The sequence below is a fragment of the Pollicipes pollicipes genome, unplaced genomic scaffold (assembly GCF_011947565.3).
Source record: "Pollicipes pollicipes isolate AB1234 unplaced genomic scaffold, Ppol_2.1 Scaffold_6138;HRSCAF=7277_pilon_pilon_pilon, whole genome shotgun sequence".
NCBI lineage: Eukaryota > Metazoa > Arthropoda > Thecostraca > Pollicipedomorpha > Pollicipedidae > Pollicipes > Pollicipes pollicipes.
In genome coordinates this window covers 36729617-36743324 of record NW_023596818.1, presented here as the reverse complement: position 1 = coordinate 36743324, position 13708 = coordinate 36729617, and positions in this window count along the sequence as shown.

Below are 13708 nucleotides of genomic sequence, written 5' to 3'. Positions count from 1 at the left end.
CGATGTCCCACAAGGGTTCCATTGACCCAGGGAGCTCCCATGAGCCAGAGAAGTTCCACAGCGGCCGTAGATTTATGGGGACCAGGAAAAAGTACGGGGCGATGTAGCTCCACAAAAACGAGTTTCATTGTTTGCAAACGGCAATGATACAACTGCCGACAGGGAAATGGATTTAGGGTCAAAGCTGTTTGGGCAGCGGGAAAGACTAAAACTGAAAGAGAAAAATGGACTTTTTGATGACGTTTGGATGTCTGCGTTACGCTGTGAGCACGTGAGCAATCGTACGGTACCTCAGCCATTATAACAGACTCACTGGTGCAGATTTCCGTCCAAAGATTGAAGTCCCCACAGTATGCGTGCGCTTGGCACAATGGCGTACGACGTACCACTTAGGAGGCAATGTAAATACATATTGGTATATTTGCGTGCAGCGACTTCGCATCTACCTTTTGCGGCAGACTTCCAAACTTTTAAAGAACTATGGTGAAGTGCCACTGGCTTGGGACCCGCAGCCACCAAAACCTAGGGATTTGTCAGAAGCTTGGCAACATTTTCTCACAAGGATATCATGGTTCGGGGTTTATCATGCTTCCAGCCCATATTTCAAGGAATAACAGGGCGGTGGGTTTGTGGTGTGGGCACGGGTGGGGAAAGGGCGGCAAAAAGACCCATCTCCCTTCGGCTTTCCTCAAAATCTGAACAAATTTGGTGACGCGAGGAGCAACTTAACAATGCCAGTTTAGCTCAAAGCGAGTTTTTGCAACTGTCCTGTTGCCCTCGTTTCGGGCATTTCACTTACACACTCGTGACAGAGTCAGAGCCGTGACAGAGACAGAGTCAGAGTCGTTGACAGAGTCAAGCTACAACTCGTAGTTACATTTAAAGATGCGACAAAACACCCAATGGTCGCAGGAGCATGCTCAGCTCCCGTGGACTCTTCTTCAAGCGTCTCTTGGTTTGCGCTTACGACATTTTTCTACCAGCTGCCAGGCCGCCAGACGGGATTGGAAGCACTCCAGTGTCACTCACCCGCCAGAAGCCGGCCCACCGGGCGATGTTGTGCCGCGGTCGCGCCCTGAACCTGCCGGCTCCGCTGCCGTCGACCAGCGGAGACCTGCCCCATCCGCCAACTCCTCCACGCCCCCGCGGACCCAACGCACTGGCCTCCGACCGACCGGGTCGAGCCGGTCACGCCCCGGGGCAGACACGTGACCGGTGACGTCACAGTGCGCCTCCAGGCCTGTCCGGGGCGGGCGCCGGCGGCCGAGGCACCCGCGTCCGGGCTGGAGAATCACGGCTTCCGACTTCCGTCGCATGCAGGACGCGGCTGGCACAGTTGGGCGCGGGTCGGGCGGAGAAAATGTCGATGCAACGTATTTCTGCGAGCTCCCAGCCATCTCACACGTCTACTTTCGTCGCAGAGTTAGGTCCGGCCGTGTTTGAGCGGCCGGCGTTCTCGCAAATCAGCCTCAGGGTATTTACCAGCGTCCACCTCGTTTGCCGAAGGGAGCGCCTCAGTCTGTTGCGACTCATGGTCACGTTTGCACTGGAAGGACCTACGCGCGGGTGTGCTGGAATTCCTCTGTTTCCGGTCAGTTAAATGTCCTCAAGCGGTTTGTAATTGTAATCTTCAGGCATTAGGGACATGGATTTGGACGCGATCGTAATCACCACTGGAGCGGCCGCGGTTATGGCAACAGTGTTTTTGCACAGTATGGAAATTTTTTATGTTTTGCCCACATGAAACGGCATGTTAGCAAGTATTTTTCCTTGGTATAGGCAGGTAAGGCCTAATGTCGATTTTTTCGTCATTATGAGCTCTTATGTTGAAAAGGCAGGCATTCCATCTTTCAGGAATTAAGCGACGTTATCAATCAGCGGTATCTATCATGACGAAACTCGACGTTTAATTGCAGTGTTCCTGGTCATGAGTGAACAAAATTAACGTTACACGAATGATCATCATCTCCTAGCATGTTGAAGGCCGGTTACTTTGATCACAACTCATCAGGCTAGACTGCAGCAACGCTTATTTTTGGAACCCATAACAAACTGTAATAAATAGTCACGAGGTGTGCCACTGGGCATGGTAAGCGCCAGTCTATTCGTGGCAAAACGCGCCAGCAGTCTCCTTTCCAGATGTGTTTGGTGACGTTGTTGCTCGCAGTCGGATCTGGCTCGGCATCTGGATCTGGTTCGGATCTGGTTCGGCACGCAGTCCTTCACGAGGTCGATGGCGAAGCGGGCGGAACGTTCGGGTCGGAGTATTCGAGGCGCCATTTTCGGCTTCAGGCTCCAGACGGGCAGCTCGCTAAGGCTGAGACTAGAACGTGCGCCTGTCCTTACTTCTCAAGACTCAACACGGACTTCCTCTTGTAGTCTGTGATGGCCACCAGGTGGGGCCAATGTGTGATTTATTGCGACGTCGTTACCTTATCAAGCACAGGTCTGGCTCTTTCCGTTCCCGTATTCTAAGCCAGTTCTTTCATTCGCCGCCGTCACAAGAGCAGCATTAGCGCGTTAGCCGCCGTCACACGAGCAGCTGAGCGCGTTAGCCGCCGTCACACGAGCAGCATGAGCGCGATATCCATGACTGTGGGCCTCATCCAGCCTTATAATGAGCTGCGAGATTAAGGATATGTAGCTTGATGATAGAAATCTATCCCACGCTCAGAAAAAGTCGCACCTTTAGTACAGTTACTTCACCTGAGCGAGTGCGGGTCAGAGGAAGTCAGAAATTCGAACACATCGTAGCTGAGATGAGCTAAACGTTCGATATGCAGTGGCATCCAGCAGTGCAGGGGCAGTTTCAAAGTTCGGGGGAGGGGCAAACAGAAAAATTGCTTGCCAACCCTGCCTTCCCTAGTTTTTTTCCTCCGGATATGATCGGCCATTCACCCGCAAGAGTGGTGAAAAAGGTGATTAGCACTGTTGAAATATGTATTATGACGTCAGCGTGTGACCGTGTGTGACGTCAGATGTGAAATCTTACTGTACCTTTCTCTCTTTAGGTGTGACATTCTCGCATTGAATATACATTATTGCTCTTATATGTATACTACGAACACATTTAGCTATCAATCTGACATGATGCATACAATCAAACATAATAAACGTGCTGTAAGAAAGATGCTCTCAGAGCCTTATCATGCACTTTCGCCATCACGATAGCTAACAAAAGAAGGAAAACAAGATATTGTCGGAAACGTCGGAAGTCAAGTGGCTTCCCTTTATTCCTACTAAAGCTGATCACGACTTGACGGTCATGGCATTCTTAACGTCTTACCACGACTCTCGATAATCCTGCACTAACTCTGCATTATTACTGCGGTGGCATCGCGTTGTTTTCACTTTTGATATGAGGCTTCACCACCAGTGCACCACCGGTCAATGCAGTGGCCGTTCCGTTATAAACGACAATAACTACTGAATCATCCGGACACAAGTGATATACCACTGCATTGTCAGCTTTCACACTTCCGCCTGCTTGCATCTTCCAATCGTTTTGTTTAGCCAGCCTAGACCACGAGTCCACTCACCGATTGTCCACGCATGGTCAATAAAGTGGGAGTAACGCCACGCAAACAAACGTGATCTGCGTATTGTCGCGCATTATATCATTGCATGGATATGCGCTGACATGACTTAATATTGATGACAACGCCATCATTTACCCACGAAACTATAATAATGTGATTTCAGTGCCAGATCCAGGATGGTGCACGAGAGGCCCATCTCGTCCCTTGGACCATGCTATGGTAAACAAATAGGGTTTCATAAAATTCTTCTTTTCGTTTTTTGCTTCCTTCAAAAACGGCACCATTTGAACATGCAAGTCAGCGAATCAGTAATGAAATAGATGAGTGGAGTCAAGTCGGGGTTCAGCAGCTTTGTCGACGATACACACGTAGCCAATCGAATATGCTTAGAAAAAGTCGAACAGTTAAGTCCTTCCGTCGGGGCGATACGGAACATCATTTGCTTTCGCGTCAAACGGATCATTATGTGTTGCATCCTAATGGTCACTGGAAAAGCTGAAAAAACTATGTACCTATGCATCTGGTTGTTGGCAGGTCATTCCGGTCACCGTTAATAGATACACAAAGCATTGCGCACCAGGTGTCCCACGAACCGATATGACACAAATGATATGTAGAATTTACGGTTTTGATCCCAATTAAGCCTGAGCTTGGTGACAACGGCTTTGTTAACAGAGTTAAGTGCCTCAGTATTTTTACGGAACGTTTGTAATACTCTGCTTTTTAAGCACACCAAACTTAATGGTAATAAGAACTTCCATGTTAATTTCATGTCTCTTTAATTGCACACCCAAATGTTTGCACCGACGGCTCCAAAACCCCTAATGCATTTGGCGACATTATTGGTAAAGTTCACGCGCTGAGCAATAGGAACCGCATTAATTTCCTATTTTTCTTCCGTTTTGGCTTCAGGGACTGTCTTCGGCTACCTCCTAGACATAGTTCTCAGATACCCCACAGACAGAAGCTTTGACATGACAGGTCAGGGAATGAGTCGTCTGTTTCACTTCGAGTCGGCGATTGATCACTTTGTCAAAGGAGTGGTCCTGGAACCGCTCTCATGGTTCGTCGGAATAATCTAGTCTACACCACAACAAACTGCGGGTGCCACCGGTGTGGTTAGGTACGAATCTGATTAAATCCATTCGAATACAGATTTTCGATTTTGTCACAATAAATGATGATTTTGCGTCGGTTTTGACGCGCGTGGCAACAGTCAAATATCCGATGTATTTTTACAGTTTGCCAAGATAATTCACGTACCGTGGTGGTGGCCCAGTACATTTATTTTTATTTGATGGTTGTGGCGAACATATTACTTATGCATGGCTGGTGTCACTTTCGTAATGCCGTGCAGTGTAAACAAGTTTTTTCTCCATCACTGTAGTCAAAACATGCTGCAGAAGATTTGCTTATTCCCACTGTAACCATGCACAGAGCATTTATACACATCCAGGGAGTTTGCCCTATGCGCCACTGCCAAAAAATATTTGGCATCAAGTGTAATACTCATCCACCTCTGCTCCTCTCCGCTACCACCACCACCATCTCAACGTAAGCGTCACACGACTTCACTTAAGACGTCACAAATTAGGGTTAGAATTCGTGTAAATGCTACTACTTTTGCTTCAAACTATCCACTGTAAATAGGCTCAGCGACCTAAGAAATGTGTCTGCCTGTTTCCCTGCGCACAGCAAATGCTTTTCATTCTGATCAATTGTCGCGTCTGAATTTGATGACATTAAGCAAAGAACTTTAACATTTTTCCATATGCTTTCCGAAAAACTTAGCCTGAAAATGCCAAAAGTCACCAGTCCTAGCAGAAAGTGAACATGCCTGCATGTTTACGTTCCATGTGCCTACGGCCCATGGAGTGGTCATGGAAATTGGTTCCCGTTCAAGTATCTAAAAATGACGGCGAAGGTCCAGATATTTGGAGACACGAAAGCCCAGGGGCACCACAATGCGAGTTTGTTCATTAAATCGGCAACAAATTCAAATTTATATTCAGATCGACGTGTACCCGAGAGAGACCGTTCGACTGGCCCGAAAATGTGCGCAGAGATGTAACACAACCCTCTGACCGCATTGAGCATGAAAACTGAAACTGGCACATAACGTCACACACATCCTGTTCGTACTACCGATGAGTTGAGTTGTAGAGGGTCTGGCGCCATCTCCTTTAAAACAGTCTTCTTTGATTTTCACAAGAACATGTGTAAAACTAGGTAATGGCCGTCCCCTTAACACGACGAACACGATAACTGACGCCGGCAAGACCTAGCACGGGACCAATAGCAGATCAAAGTGGCGATTATCGATCTGTATATGAATCGGAATCTATTGTCAACTTACACGTATGTCTCCTGTCTCCTTGTGAGCGGCCTCCTTTCAGCGGCCTCCAGGATTCACCTCTGGGTCAGTGACAAAACCAGCTACTTATACCTGTGCTCATCCCTCCTGCGTGGTGTGGGTGTTGCGCATGGCGATGGAGAATAACAAGCCTAAACATAAACAAAACAATGCACACATCGCTGATCGCTAGCAAAATGGCATTTTGGTGGAGACCCACAAAGCGGCAAGTTCCTCCAAGACGCAGTATATGTTTCGATTCACGAAAGAAGACAATAATTGCATGAAAAAGAATTGCAGAAAGTCAAACACAGTATAAGGTTCCACTAGCTTTTATGAAGAATTCTTCCTTCTGACTTCCAGATTTCTAGGACTTTGTTGTGAAAAATGCATTCGGTTTTGCGCCTGAAAACCTTAAAATTAGCCCCGCAGAGCAAAAAGGAGATGCACCTGGAGCGCAGCCAGAGCCCCTTGGCGAGGGTAGGGGAAGGGGAGAACAGAGGTAATAAATGCCTCCTGATAGCAAAAGGACCCACCCCCAAAAAATCGCCGGGTATGGCTCATTTGTTGGTAGATGCATTCCGTTCTTAGAATATATATATATATATATATATATATATATATATATATTCTATATTTATATTCTATATTATTTATATTATTAATATATTCTATATTATTCTATATATATATTCTATATTCGCCACCGCAAGATCAATTCTGCCTGAAGTTTCCAGCAAGTAAACTGAAAAAGATGCGTTAAATTACTGCATGACATGAATCCATGTAACTCTTCATTTTGCAATAGCTCAGTGAACTATTTTTAAATCGATATAGAACGCAGCAACTTTGTCAGAATTTCTATCTGGGTTGTGCAGGGATATCAGAACCTCGCAAATGCAGCTTGAAGATCAAAATGGCTCGAAAATTTGTATTAGCATGGCCAAGCTTTTTTGTCTGGATATGTTCAACGCACATCCAGAATCGTAATTAGTGACGCAAATTATGTAATGTAATTTTGAGCAGGCGCGCTCGCATATCTTGGCAACAAAAACATCGGACCAGGCGTTGCATTTTCCGGAAGCCGCGCAGCGTCGGCTGCGCGACCAGCACCAGGCCGCAGCCAACAGGTGAACGGAAAAGATGATGCATTTGAAAAAGATACCTTTGAACGCTTAAGACACAAAATCGCACATGTAGAGATATTCCGGGCGTATATTCACCTATGCAATATTAAGAGCAATTATAATAACGGATTGGCCTGTACAGCACCGCGAAGTGGTCCTAGAACTGGTTGTGGAACTGGGAGAGTAAAGTTAAAACCATTATTTTTTGTGTTGCTGTAAATGTTAAGTTGTCTCGAGGACAACCTCAATTTTTTTTTTAAAATTCGCCCCGTGTAATCTTTGATCTATACGATTTGATTTTGAAAGGAACTCAGAAACATCATTTTGCGATGGCCGTTGTTGCGGGATCCTCTGGCCGATCTGGACCCCCTCAGAGGGATACATCATATGACATTGGTCCGCTCCCGGACGCAAGAGCTTCTGACCCGCGCAGTTGACCCCGGATCAACGCATGAACTGCCATTGACGCAACAACATTCCTGATCGCCGCAGGCGATCAAATAAAGGCACATAGACCCCAGTTCAGCTTAACGGGTCCATTCTGCAACTGGGATGGAGGGACCATCCTTTGGTGCTGGGACCCTGACTGGCACAGGACCCCGGTATCGCCTCATTATGAGCACTCATCATAAGTGCTTATGTTCCTGTAATTGTCAGGAGACCCCGGCCAACGCAAGAGACCCTCAGTCATTCGGGCTCGCGTCCCCGTCCCTGTTAGCAGATCTTCCCTGGTCGATTCGAGTTTCCTTGTCGACACGGGTACCCTGTTAGGCACTGTGGGTCTCTGAGCGATACAGGAGCTCCGACCCACGCAAATCGCCCGCCTGGCATTGTCTATTCTTGGGAAATGGACCCCCAGAGCTCAGACCAACACGGAGCCCACCGTTCGGTGTTCGTGATCTCTGGCCGAAAAAAAGAGGAGCGCTCTGTCCCAGGGGTTCCTATCGGTGCCAAAGGTTCTCTTACTGACTCTTGAGATTACGGCCCAATGGGCGGGATTGCTTAATGTGACCTACAGCTAGCTCTTCAGACCTTTCAGCCGTACAAACGGGTCCTTGATCTCTGGTCTCGAGAGACCCTTCGTCCCCCCGACTTCGGGCCCGCTCAAACGCCGTTCCGACCCGGGACCACTTACCGCCACAAGACCCCTGTTAGGCACCGCGGCACCTGACCGGCTTAGGAACCCCTCATTGTGTCAGGAAGCCCGAACATTGAAAACCATGGGCCCCGGCCTCGTTTCTGTTACGGAAATGGATCTCGAGGACTCGACGGACATGGAGCCAACTGTTCGGTGTTCGTGGTCTCTGACCGACTTAGACATCCGCATTGTCTCAGGGGTTCCCCAAACGGTACAAGAGGAGCTGTGGCTGATATTTCAGGTCACGACCCAACGGGCCGCGATTCTTTATGTGACCTACAGCCAGTCCTTCGGGCCCTGATGCGCTCCAGCCGGGCCTTTGATATTCGGTTCCATCGGGCCGCCCGGGCTGCTCTTTGGGCAGCATCGAACACTGTCTTTGGTCGACTCGGGGCTCCTTGCGAACACAAGACCCACTGTTAGGCGCTGTGGACCCTGACAGATACAGGGGTGCCGACCAGTGTAGATCACTGGCCCGGACATTGTACCTGATTGGAAGTTGGGTCCTCAAGCCCATACCGACACGGGGCCAGCTGTGCGGTACTGATGGCACCTGACCGACATATAGGCCCACATCAACTCAGGGGTCCCTGATCGGCGCAGAGGGCCCTCTGACGGTTTTTTGAGGGCTCGTCTTCGTAGGGTGGGGTCCCTGAATAAGACTCCGACCAGCCCTTTGTGCCCTTAGACCCTCCAATCTGCCCCCTGATCGTCGGACCCGGTGGGCCCCCTAGGCTCTTCGGCCCTCCTCAATCACTGCCTCTGGCCGACTCGGGGCCCCTTGCCAATACAGGGCCCCTGTAAGGCTCTGTGAGGCCTCGAGCAATGCAAATCACTGGCTCCGGCTTCGTCGCTCGTTGGGAAACGGGCGCTTGGGCCCATGCCGCCACGGAGCCGACCGTGCGCTGTTGGTGGTGTCTGACCAAAATAAAGGCCCGTATCGACTCAGTGGACCGCTGATCAGTGTGCAGGGTCCTCTGGCTGTCATTGGAGTGCCCAGCCCTGCGGGCCGGGGTGCCTGAATGCTACCTTCGGCCGGTCTTTCGGGCCCTTAATCGCGGGTTTCGAGGGGCCCAAAAGGCCCCTCGGAACCTGGAAAAGGCAAGTATCCCCTGTGCCCCCCCCCCCCTGCCTGCGCTACTGCGATGCACTGGCCATCAGCCAAAGGCTGAGGGGCAAGCCTCCCTGCCCTGCCTTTACCGCGCCTATGACGGCATTACACATGACGGGGATGTAGTTTCCCACCCAGTGATGGTTGGGGAGGAGGGTGGGGGGTGGGTGGGGCAGCCCACCAGCAACAATTTTGAGAAGCAAATGGGTCAAATTCAGGAAAAACTTTTTCTTAGTCTGATACCCGTTCTTTACTTAGGGGATATGCTGCTCGACCATTGAGACTCTTATACTGCATGCCGAAAGATGTCACCATGATTGCTCTGATAATTATGTTTCTGCCACCTATGTGACCCTTTTGCTGCAGTATGCTTCCTTGTTTTTTTCTTTAGCATAGCGCTGTAACCGCCCAGTGCACACATGATACACTTTTTCCGACACGGTACTCATGGCAGTTAGAGCCGCATAGGGGTGTAGTTCTCTATTCAGTTGAGGGTGGAGGTGGTGGGAGGGAGGTTCTAGCTCCCTCTCCAAGTTTGAGAAGACAGTGTGACAAATCCCGGATTAACTCTCTTGCCTATCTGTACCTAACTGTGAGGACAATTTTGATCGTAGGCTTTCTTTTTCACTGTTCAGTCCCGCCCACTCATTTTGCAAAACTATGCACCTGCATCCCCTGCACCACTTCTGCCGGCACAAATATCGACTTACTTAAGAAAATCTATCGACATGAAAGAACCTAGCCATGCTCTGTGGTATGGTCTGAAACATACTATAAGCTTCCAGATTTATATCTTGATTTATAAGACCTAGAATTTGAAAACGCTTAAGTGGCCCAGTCCACTGAGGAGCCTTTAGTGATGCATTGGATTTTCAACCCCTGTTAACAATATCCGAGCTTTCCTAAATGGATAGCAACTTATGCCTTGTCATCCTTTATCCTTACATGTGCCTTGCATCAACTCATCTTAAATTATGTACAGTTCAAGATTTGGTGTAAGCCACTATAGAACAGAAAGTCTGCGTAAGAACTGAGTTCATAATTTGTTGCTGGATGAACAATATTTGCATGTGATTCTCATCAAGATTGTGACAAGACGGCTATGACTGAGCGTATGTCAACACCAAGACCAACGGAACCGATGAGAGGCAGCGGCAGCCACATATCCCCGAAAAATGTTAATATTATGATGCTGCACGGAAAGACACCAAGCCACAATCATGTTTGCGCCAATCCAATGGGAGGATTCGTCGTCACTGCTGAAAATGTCATTGTTTGGTGGTCTCGAGTGGAAATTTTCTCCTCAATAGATACCTACGTGTCAGATGAAAAACAAGCATGCGCAGTCTCGCCCAGTTAAGTCTAGTGTTGGGGGAGGGGGGAGTTGCGGCAATTCCACGGGACGCAAATCAAGGATTACGTCACCATCGGTAACTTCATAGACCACACGCCGCGCGCACCAGTGCCCCCCCCCCCCCCTCCCTCCCCCGGCGGCGACGCCCGTAATGCCAGTAGTATGAGGCCGGCCCAGAGAACGGCACGAACCTGGGCAGACCGGCTGCACCGTTCCCAGGTTTCCAGTGACCTATTGACCTCTCGCGGACCGTGCCACACTCGCCGGCCTCCGTGCTCTCTCAAGCCTCTGACATAATTAATCCCGCCGCCCTTCCCCCGAGTGTGTGTGTGGCGTGGGGAGGGGGACACAGGCACGCCACGCTCGTGGAGCTCGCCGGCCGTGCACGGCCGGCGGCGGACGGGCGCGGCGCTGCAGCCGGACCCAGAACCGGTCCGCGCCGCCAACGTGCGAATAGCTTCCACGGGACATCACTTCCGGAGCTGGCGGGCGCCGCATTCCATGCCGCCCGCCCGGCCGGCCGGAGGCAGGCGCACGACCTCAGAAGGCCACCGGGCCACGTGGCCCACCGGTCCGCCGCCGACCCACCGGTCCGGCAGCACAGCACCGCGCTCCCTCCCACCGCCGTCCCATCGCCGACCCGCCGACACACCGGTCCGGCAGCACGGCACTGCCCTCCCTCCCACCGCCGTCCCATCGCCGACCCGCCGACACACCGGTCCGGCAGCACGGCACTGCCCTTCCCTCCCACCGCCGTCCCATCGCCGACCCGCAGACACACCGGTCCGGTAGCACGGCACCGCCCTCCCTCCCACCGCCGTCCCATCGCCGTCCCATCGCCGTCCCGCCGACCCACCAGCCCGCCGCCGATCCACCGGTCTGGCGGCACAGCACTGCGCTCCCTCCCACCGCCGTCCCATCGCCGTCCCGCCGACCCACCGGTCCGGCAGCACAGCACCGCGCTCCCTCCCACCGCCGTCCCATCGCCGTCCCGCCGACCCACCAGCCCGCCGCCCACCCACCGGTCCGGCAGCACAGCACCGCGCTCCCTCCTACCTCCGTCACACCACCGTCCCGCCGATATACCGGTCCGGCAACACGGCACCACCCTCCCTCCCACCGCTGTCCCATCACCGTCCCGCTGGCCCATCGTTCAGGCAGTACAGCACCGCCCTCCCTCCCACCGCCGTCCCATCGCCGTCTCACCAACCCATCGACCAGGCAGAACAGCACCGCCCTTCCTCCAACCGCCGTCTCATCGCCGTCCCACCGACCCACCTACCAGGCAGTGCAGCACCGCCCTCCCCCCCCCCCCCCACCGCCGTCCCATTGCCGTCCCATCGGCCCGCCGCCGACCCAACGTCCGCCGAAGCCGTCCAGCAACACAGCACCGCCCTCCTCACCGCCGTCCCGTCGTCGTCCCACCGTCCCACCCACCCCGCAGTGGTTCCCCGGCGAGCCCGCTGCACGTTCTCCACCTCCGGTCACTGGAAGAGGTGTAGCGGTAGGCCGTCACGTTTCTCATGGTCAGCTGACTTCGACAGCCGCTCGATGATGCCGCCAGCGGAGCAGGTCGTGACGCCTTCTTCAAGCCGCCACAACTGAAATGCGACCAACACACTTCAAAAACTTTTGGTCTGGAAAGGTAGACGCCGCCGTGGAGTACACAATAAACTTCGGGTCCGAATCCAGGAATACCGGAGCGAATTTGGAAAGTGCATGTAAAACCGTGAAGGAAGCCGCGGTCGGAGTGAGGCCAGCCCAACTTCAGGTGCTCAGGATAACAGGAGTTTTCCCCTGATATGCCAACGAATATGCTCATTGCAACGGCGCGTGAGGTAAGTGACCATTATATCAGGTCACTGTGCTAAGTAGCATAAGATGGGTGACCAGGAGCGCGAGAGTATATGCATGTTGCAAGGACGGGGTTTGGGGCAGGGTGGGGTGTGGGGCAGGATGGGAATGGGGCAGTGGTGGTGTCCAGTATTTATCATAATCAATTTATTGCTTTAAAAAGTATGTAACATTAGTTTTATTGATGTTTGTGTTAATTTCATGCTCACATTCCTCAAAGTTCGTTGGAGGGGGGGGGGGGGGGCATCCTTCAACGATGATCACTATTCTGCCGTCACTACGATCCCCTCACCTGCAATGTTTTCCTCCCCCTGTTACCACGCCACCATATATGACGCTTCCAGCCCAGCTTGTTTGTTTACATCCGTTTTACGTCCTTATTACTTTGCACACCCTTGAGATGCACGGCCCAGCGCTGCAGCCTTGAGCGTCGGCGTTTATCGGACCGCAAGACAAACTAAGTCCAAGTCGGTCGCGTGAGAAGCCCCACTCATAGCCGTCGGCCTCCTGGGCGCTGCGGTCAGACCCTGCGGGTGCCGCGGAAGGACGGCGCCGCGTGCGCCGTGTGACGCCGTGCAGCGCGGCCCACGCCCGCGGCGCGACGCGTGCGGCATCCGCCGCCCGCAGCGGGTCGGCAGAAGTGGCGCCGCCGCCCGCGCCGCGGCATTTCCGGCGCGGTCGTAAACGGCGTCGGCTAAGCGCCTTCCCGCGATCGGCCGCGAGCTGCTCACTGCCAGCGGCCGGCGACAGCTGCTGCGGCCAGCTGGCCACCAGCTGTCGCGCCGCCGCCGCCGCCAGCTCCGCAGCGTGGGGCGCGGTGGTCAGCGGTCCCGGGGTTGACGCTCACGCACGCAGACGCCAGCTCCGCAGTGTGGGGCGCGGTGGTCAGCGGTCCCGGGGTTGACGCTCACACACACAGACGCCAGCTCGCACCGGGGCGCGATATGCATTTGTGTTGCGTTCTTGACAGGCGGGCTTGCCAGCAGACGCATGACGTCTGTGCTCGACCTCGGGGCTGCTCCACATGTCATCAAAGTATGTGCACCGTGTTTATGCTGCATTTTTAACGGTTGAATTCGCGTTGACTGGTCGGCAAACGCGCGAAGTTGGTGCTCAATCTCACCTAGTCCCAATGCCTGCAGGTCAGGGACAGTGATTGAATCACCGCCACTGCATCTCTAGCAGCCTTTTGTGGGTTTGCGACACGCCTGCACGTCCCCGGCTCCCACCAG